At 47.9% G+C, this 7,953-nt stretch overlaps 1 long non-coding RNA gene across 1 annotated transcript; it reads left to right on the top strand.

Moving 5' to 3' along the window:
- Nucleotides 1-314: 314 nt before the first annotated feature.
- LOC119803702 lies at nucleotides 315-6,068 on the top strand. Its single transcript, XR_005283691.1, has 3 exons — nucleotides 315-475; nucleotides 1,867-1,951; nucleotides 5,718-6,068. It is a non-coding gene; the product is annotated as an uncharacterized LOC119803702 (long non-coding RNA).
- Nucleotides 6,069-7,953: the final 1,885 nt, after the last annotated feature.

Genomic DNA, 7,953 nt, shown 5'->3' with positions numbered 1-7,953 from the left:
GGACCCTGTGGTACAGGCATCGACCCTGACCTCCACATACCCTGATGCCCCTGTGTCACGTGAACACATACGTATGCAGCACATACAAGCACACAGGTGAACTGGGGTATGTTATAGAGTCAGACATGTCCACCCTAATACGATCGGGCAGCCTGTTGGCCACAAACACCCCAGCACAACTATGAATGGAGCTGATACTGAATCATAAACCTGCTTACAACATTGAGACGCGTTAGTCATTTGTTTGTTTTGTGACTCAGTCGGGTGCCTGTTGAGCACGAACTTTGTACATGACAACGCCGTGTCGTGCCGCAATGTCGTAAAGTTGGAGATACCTGTCCGTGTGGTTTAGAGTAGGAACTACAGACACGGTGGCGACTGTTTATACTTTCGCGGAGTGCTGCTGTGGAGGGGTGCTCAGAGGATGGTGGCCGGTGGGCGCTTCCAGGGATGAGGGAGACAAACAACGAGGAGGGTAGGGCCGGAAGCCCAGACCAATGAGTTTCAATGAGCTTCAAGGAAACAATGCGGGGGGCGGTGTGTGTGTGTGTGTGTGTGTGTGTGTGTGTGTGTGTGGCTGGACAGTTAAGATTGCAGGCCACGCTTGCGGAGGACCTGAGTTCTGTTCCAGTGCCCTGCGCTAGCTCACAACCCTCCATAACTCCAACTCCAGATTTGTTACCAACTGTACATGCACTCACAAACAGATACAGACTTAGATACATTTGGAAATAAAAGAAATGGGTTGGGAGAGGAAGAAAGAGTTAAGAGCCCTGGCTGTTCTGTTCCCAGCACCTACATGGCAGCTCACAACCATCTGGAACCCCAGTTCCTGGGGACCTGATGCCCCCCTTCTGGACTCCACAGGTTTCAAGTACACATACATACAAACCCATACACACATCCAAGCACTCACACACACATATAAAATAAAAATAGAAATAGATGTTTTCTTCCTTCGTTTTAAAAGAAAACAATTAGGTTGACGATGCAAATCGTGACAGCAGAGAAGACGGACAAGGGGCCAGGTGCTGGGAAAGTCTAAGGCAGGGAAACTTGTCTTAGAAGGACATGAGAGATGAGGCAGAAGGGAGGAATCTGACTGTGTCTCCCCGGGAGACTCAGGGGACACTAAGAAGAGACCCTGCTCACAGAGAACATGGATACTGCCATGCTGGTTATTAGGAAAATATGGATGTTGTATCGTGAGGGAAAGGGCAAAGGTTCTTCACCTGTTATCCCCCCACCCCCACCCCGAGGACTAAGGTGGTAATTCGATAGAATTCTGTATTTAAACTCAGGATAGATAGAACAGGATATACGAAACATTTGAATTCCTTAGTTCACATCAGTCTCCTTCTAAAACTACGTACCTTAAAAAAAAAAAACAAAAAACAAAACAAAACAAAACAAAAAACCAGTCGCAGGCTGTCAGTTCTATCGTGAGAAGCAGATTAAATTGAGCATTTTGCTATTTACATCTGCTTACATGGTAGTAAAGTCAAGATGCAAACCGAGTTAGTCAGCTGTGTGAGAGTCCGCATCTTCCTAGGAGGGGCGCTGTCATAACAAGAGTAAACACTTTCTCCCTCACTCAAGGTTAATTCTGATCTCTATGATGTTGAGTCCATAACAGACCTACCTTCTCCTCCTAACACACTCACAGGAAGCAAACACAACCCGAGCAAGGTGCAAGCTGAGCTCTCCTTGCATGCGTAGCTTTGATGGATTGGGAATGGTCTTTTGAAGGAGCACTGAGTTATGAGACAAAGGGCTTTTCTTTGTCGTCTAAGCCCAAGGTCTTGGGCTTATCTATAAATTTCATCTTTACTAAAAGTCACTTTTTGTTTTGTGCTTTTGCAACAGAGCCTCAAACTTGCTTAATCTGTAGCTGAGGAGAACCTTGAACATCTGCTCCTTCCCACTTCACGTTCCACGTTCCTGTCTACAGGTATGTACCACCATGCCCATTGTGTGTGGAGTGCTGGCAATTGAATCCAGGATTTTGTGCATGCTAGGCAAGCCCTTTACCAACTAAGCCACACCCTCAGCTTCCTAAAAGACACGTATGTATTTTTTTGTAATGTATGTAAGATGGCATACATCTTACAATGAAAGGCATGCTCAATATAATTAACAGCATTTTCCATTCTAACAGATATAAAATGATGTTGTTTACCCAAATCGATAATGCTCAGCTGGGGACGTAGCCCAGCTGATCGAGTACTTGTCTAGCATATACAAAGCCATGGATTTGACCCCAGCACCATATATACAAGGCACAATGGTGCTTGCCTGTAATTCCACCTGGGGAGATAGAGGCAGTGAGATCAGGGATCAGAAGTTCAAGGTCATCCTTGTAGGTGAGTTTGAGGTCAACCTGAGACACGTGAAGTATCCTGTCTGGGAAAGAAAAAAAAAATGGTGCTGGGCATGGTGGTGCACAGCTTGAATCCCAGCACTCGGGAGGGAAGCAGGTGGATCTGTGAGTTCGAGGCCACATAGTGAGACCCTGTCTCAAAAGAAAAACAACAACATTGTGCCCCAGATGTGACAACAGTCATGCTGGGCTTTCTACAAGGCAGGCTGTTCCAGACAAATGACTATGAGCCTCCAACATCAGGAAGGTGGTCTCATGGCAAACACGCAGCCCTGACATATGTCATAGCTTAGTATAAAGTCTGGCAGCTTGCTGTACACATCAAGAAAAAGGCCATGGATCAAGGTTATAGGTTTCCTTTCTGAGGCCATTCCAACCCTCTTCACTTTAACAATCTCCCTCTCTCTCTCTCTCTCTCTCTCCTCTCTCTCTCTCTCTCTCTCTCTCTCTCTCATTTTCTCAACACACACACGCACGCATACACACACACACACACACACACACACACACCCTGCAAGGCACTTACATCTTGCAGGGACTTTACAAGTGTTGGGACCAGGCATCTACGGCCCTACTTTATCTCAGTATTCCCTTTCTGCTGAAACTTCATGGCACATCTGTGATAATCAGGGCCTCGGTGTTTTCTGAAAACCCAGGGAACCCCAGCCCCTCTAGGCGTTCTCCAGAGATGCTACGGCACCTGCGTACATTCCCCCCACTATTTTCTGCCGAGTGCCACGACCCAAATGTTTCCTTGCTTGCTAAGAACCTGGAGTCGCAGCCTGAAAGTTCTTGCGTCCTTTTAGGAAGACCCTGAACAGCAAAACACATGTCCTTGATATTTATAACTGGTCAGAATAACGCTGGAGTCCACGTTCCATCTGTTACTGGGAATCAGACCCTCTGAGCTATCCCGTGGCTGTGCTGGCTACCCTTTGTTAGACTCATGCAACATTTGAAAGCACTTCAGCTTACAAGAAACAAAGTTTCCTAGGGAAACGATTTATAATCGAACTCAGATGATGAGAAACCCCAACAGCAGGCCTGCCTGAAGTGTTCATCTCTGGCCCCAGAAACAGCTGGGTCTTGCAACATCAAAGGTATAAACAATTGAATCAACGTGGGTCCCTGATCCCTCCCAGGGTTCTTGAGGCCCTCAGTCATTTCAAACGAGGGGAAAGCTTACCGGGCCTGTAGGTCTTCTTCCCCTGAAAGTTGATTTTGTCTGAGAGCTTATATATTGCCGTCCCCATCTCTGACCAGAGCCCAGCCCGGCTGTGTAGCATTGAGAGACAGCTGAGGGTGACAGGCTGAGTGGGCCAGCCCCACTGACCTGTGTGACTCAGAGCCTACCAGACAGGGGCCCGGTCCCTCCAGTGCCGGCTCCCTGTTTATTTTTTTAGCAGGCCACCAGCGCGCTCAGCTTCTCCTCTCAGGGCTGCCGTACTTTCAAAGCTACGTCCATAAACTACATTGGAAAAGACTGGAGACCGGTGGTTTAATTTAGAGGTGCCTCTTCTATACTAGTTAAGAGACCTCTGAAATCACACACCTAGAACTGGGTAACGTTTGGCAACTTTATTAACACCTTCTCACCGTTTAGCCATTTCTTTTTTTTTTTTTTTTTTGGTTTTTCGAGACAGGGTTTCTCTGTAGCTTTGGAGCCTGTCCTGGAACTAGCTCTTGTAGACCAGGCTGGTCTCGAACTCACAGAGATCCACCTGCCTCTGCCTCCCGAGTGCTGGGATTAAAGGCGTGCGCCACCACCGCCCGGCCCTAGCCATTTCTTTTTTAAGTTAGGAAAATGGTTCCCACTTGAGTCAGGTCATTTTTATGGTACCCCAGGTTGAACTCACTGAGCCTTGTATGTGCTAGAGGCTAGGCAAACATTTTTTTTTTTTTTTCATTTTGAGACTGGGTCTATGTTGCTTACAACTAGCTTGAATTTGGGCTTCTGCTTCAACTAGCTGAGATTCCACGTCTGCACTACCAAGGCTCAAGGCCTGGCTGCGATGCAGTTTGTAATTCGTGCCAGAGGAGGGCGCCGCTGAGCGCGGCCTGGCTCAGCATCCCGGAGCCCCAGCAGGCTCTCCCTCAGATGAGCCATTCCACCTGTGACTGCCTTTTTCTACTGCTACCCCCATCCCAGCTCTGCCTTCTGCTCCCTTGGTTACTTCCCGAAGACATTTTCAAATGTGAGGAAAGCGGATTTTACCAAAGCCGGATTCACAGAGGGAGGCTCTGAGGATTTGGTCAAATCCCCCAACCGCACAAAAATAGCAGTTCTTTTTTTCCCCTCAGCTGGCTCCGTCACTCAGTGTCGTGATCCCCCGGTCTCAGTTGTCACCTCTCTGAGTCGAGTGATGCTTCTACAGGACCTCTGAGAGCTCTGGAAACGCCCTGCTTTCCTTAAGACTCAGACCCACCTCTCTGGGACATCAGCAATTTTAAGTTTATGTTTGTGGTCCCGGGGAACTGAATGGAGGACCTTACATATGCTAGGCAAGTTCTCTACCGCTGAGCTGTTTTACATCCCTAACATTTCTCTTGAAACGAAACCAGAGAATTAGGAAGTGGCATTCAAAATTCTAAAGTTTGAAAAAAAAAATTTTTTTAATGTTCATTTTGGAAAAAATAAGAGTGGTTGATGATAGCATTACATTGTGTACATGTGATTAATGCCATTGTGTCCTGTATTTAAAATGGCTAAAATGTGTAATTCCAGCCCTTAGGATGGAGGCAGGGTGGGGTGAGGTGGTGGGGTAGATTTTGTCTGAGATCAGCCTTGGCTAACAGACTCTCTCTGTCTCTCTCTCAAAGGCTGGGGTTAAAACAGCAAATTTTATGTTATATCCACTTTCATAAAAACATCGAAGTGCAGTCTTCAACCCAATGTGGTTTTGCAAGCCACGGGTCATGAGTTCAAGACCATCCTCAGCTGCGTAGCGGAATTCAGAATCTGCCTGAGCTACCTGAGACCCCATCACAACAAGCCCAAACAAAACAAACTTAATGCAAACATGACAACACACCCTTCTGTAGACTAGAGAGTACAGACACGAGTCCACACTCATTGGTCAACTGACTTCTAATGCAGAAAGGCAGTTCAGCGGAAAAGGGCGGATCCTCTGACCATGCGGCACTGAGGCAGCAACTCTGACATCCTTGCACACTAATAAACCTATCCATGCTGACACCACGGATGAAGGCTGTGGGGACAGAGCTAGAGACCTTCAAGGCACCTGTGGTGGCTCTTCTTGGTTGTCAACCACATCTGGAATTCACTTAAACTCTAGTGGATGGGTACACTGTAAGGATTTTTTTTTTTCTTAATTAGACCATTTGAAGTGGGAAGACCAACTTCCAACCTGAGTCTTTTGAGGCGGGAAGATCCACCTTTCATCCCGGCCACACCTTCTGCTGGCGGCCTGTATAGAAAGACATGGAAGAAGGAAACTTCTGCCCTTTGTCTGCTCGCCCTACGCTGGCTGCCAAGTTCATCCCTTCCCTGGCAGCAGAGCCTACTTCCTCAGATTCTGATGTCTGGCGCACACCAGCTGAGACAGCCAGCCCTTGTGGGCTGAACCATTGTTGGAGTCTTGGACCTTCGGTTGGTAGTCAGCCTTTGCTGAACTAGCTGGACCACAGGCTGCAAGTCAGTCTAATAAATCCCCTTTATCTATATAAACACAGAGTCATTTGTTCAGTCTGTTCCTCTAGAGAACCCGGACTAATACAACACCTTAGGCAAAGATCCATATTGCATTTGTGTGTGTGTGTGGGGGGGTGTGCCTGTGCATGCTTGCGTGTGCACTGAAAACTGTGTGCTAGGCCATGGAGCTAAACCCACCACTCCAGAATCACAAGTCTTAAATGGAAAGAGTTGAAAAAGACTGAACATGAAAATTAAGAACACTCAGCTGAAAGAGTGCTCGCCTAGTAGACAGGAAGCGCTGGATTCGATCGCGTCACCGCATAAACTGGTGTGGTGGTGCATGTCTGTAATCCCAGGTTCGAGGGTCAGAAGTTCAAAGTCAGCCTCAGCTACATAGAGTTCAGAGTCAACCTGGGATGCACAAAACTTTCAAAAAGAAAACAAAACAAAGCTATCTCTACCTGGGTGCAATGGTATATGCCTATAGTCTCAGAGTATTTACAGGCTGAGGCAGGAGGCTTGCTTGAACCCAGGGAATCAAAATTGGCTGAGTGCTGTAGTGTTACTGTGTCTACACACACACACACACACACACACACACACACACACACACATGGCTGTCACATAAGAAGGTTTTCAGGAGGTCTAAGCCCACGTCTAGAAGAGTGTGTTTATTTTCCTAACAGCTCCATTGGATGGATTTACGCCATCTCTCAAAGTGTTAGGAAATGCCGATTGGGCACAGCAGACAATGAAGAGGCAGTGTACAGAGAGAGACAGTTTGCAAGCTGTATGTTTGTCACGGGCATCCAGACTCTGCAGGGAACTCAGACACTAATAGCAGAGTAACAACCCAGATAAGCAGGCAAGAGACCCCAAGCAGACCTTTCCGTAAGACCCGACAGATAAAGACGCTCAATGCCACTGCTCTACAGACAAACCCACAAGGAGACGGTCCCCCACGCTCCAATAAAAACAGCTTGTATCAGAAGGACAAAGGTGACAGGTGCTGGCGCCAGTGTGGAGAAATCTGAGCCCTTGCACACCGTGGCGGGAGTGTAAACCAGGACAGCCGTTCTGGAGAGCGGTGTGGCGGTGTCTCCACAAACTTAAAAACAGAAGTGCGATGTGATTTTCCTCTAGGGCCATGTGGCTGTCACGTGATTATCAGCTTGGCGGGAGGATCTAGAAGAGCGGAGGAGTCAAGCCTTCAAGAACACCTGTAAGGAGTTGTTTATGTTAAGGAGGCCTCTGGGTACACTTGTGAGGGTCATCTTTCTCTTTTAAAGATTTTTATTTATGTGTGTTGGGGGAGTCAGGAGGGGATAGCTAAGGAGTCCAGAAAACAACAGAGAGTTCCTTGGGACTGGGTACAGGCAGTTGTTAGCCATTTGGTACTGGTGCTGGGAACAGAACTCAGGTCCTTTGGAAGGGCAGGCAGTACATTAACCCCTAAGCCATCGCTCCAGCCCCTGGGAGGTTTTATTCTGATTAGGTTTACCAAGATGGGAAGACTTGCCCTAGTGGGCAGCTGTAATGGTCTGCTCTGTCCCTTTAAGAGACAAGCCACACACACTCCCTCCCTATCCATGGAGGCAAGCTGATCTTCAGCTTCCAGCCTGAGTCCTTCCTTTTCTGTCTCCCTCTCAAAGGGGCAACTTCTGTCTCTCCCAACTTCTCCCCTTTCCCCACCCCCCTCCCCCGCCTCTCTCTCTGCTCTTCTCCCTTCTCCCCTTCCCTTTCATAACCCACTAAATAAATACCCAACCTCACTCTGCATGGTGTGCCTATCTGTCTGTCTCTCACCTGGCCTGTCACGTGGCTCCCTGCCCAGGACCAGCCACTTTGGAGACCTGCGGCGTGGTCTCATGGCCTGCTGCCCACTGCAGCCACTTTTTACGTTTACGGTTACAGCAAT

The sequence above is a fragment of the Arvicola amphibius genome, chromosome 17 (genome assembly GCF_903992535.2).
Source record: "Arvicola amphibius chromosome 17, mArvAmp1.2, whole genome shotgun sequence".
NCBI classification, from domain to species: domain Eukaryota; kingdom Metazoa; phylum Chordata; class Mammalia; order Rodentia; family Cricetidae; genus Arvicola; species Arvicola amphibius.
Note: the sequence above shows the minus strand (reverse complement) of the source record. Positions and strands in the feature narration are given on the sequence as shown.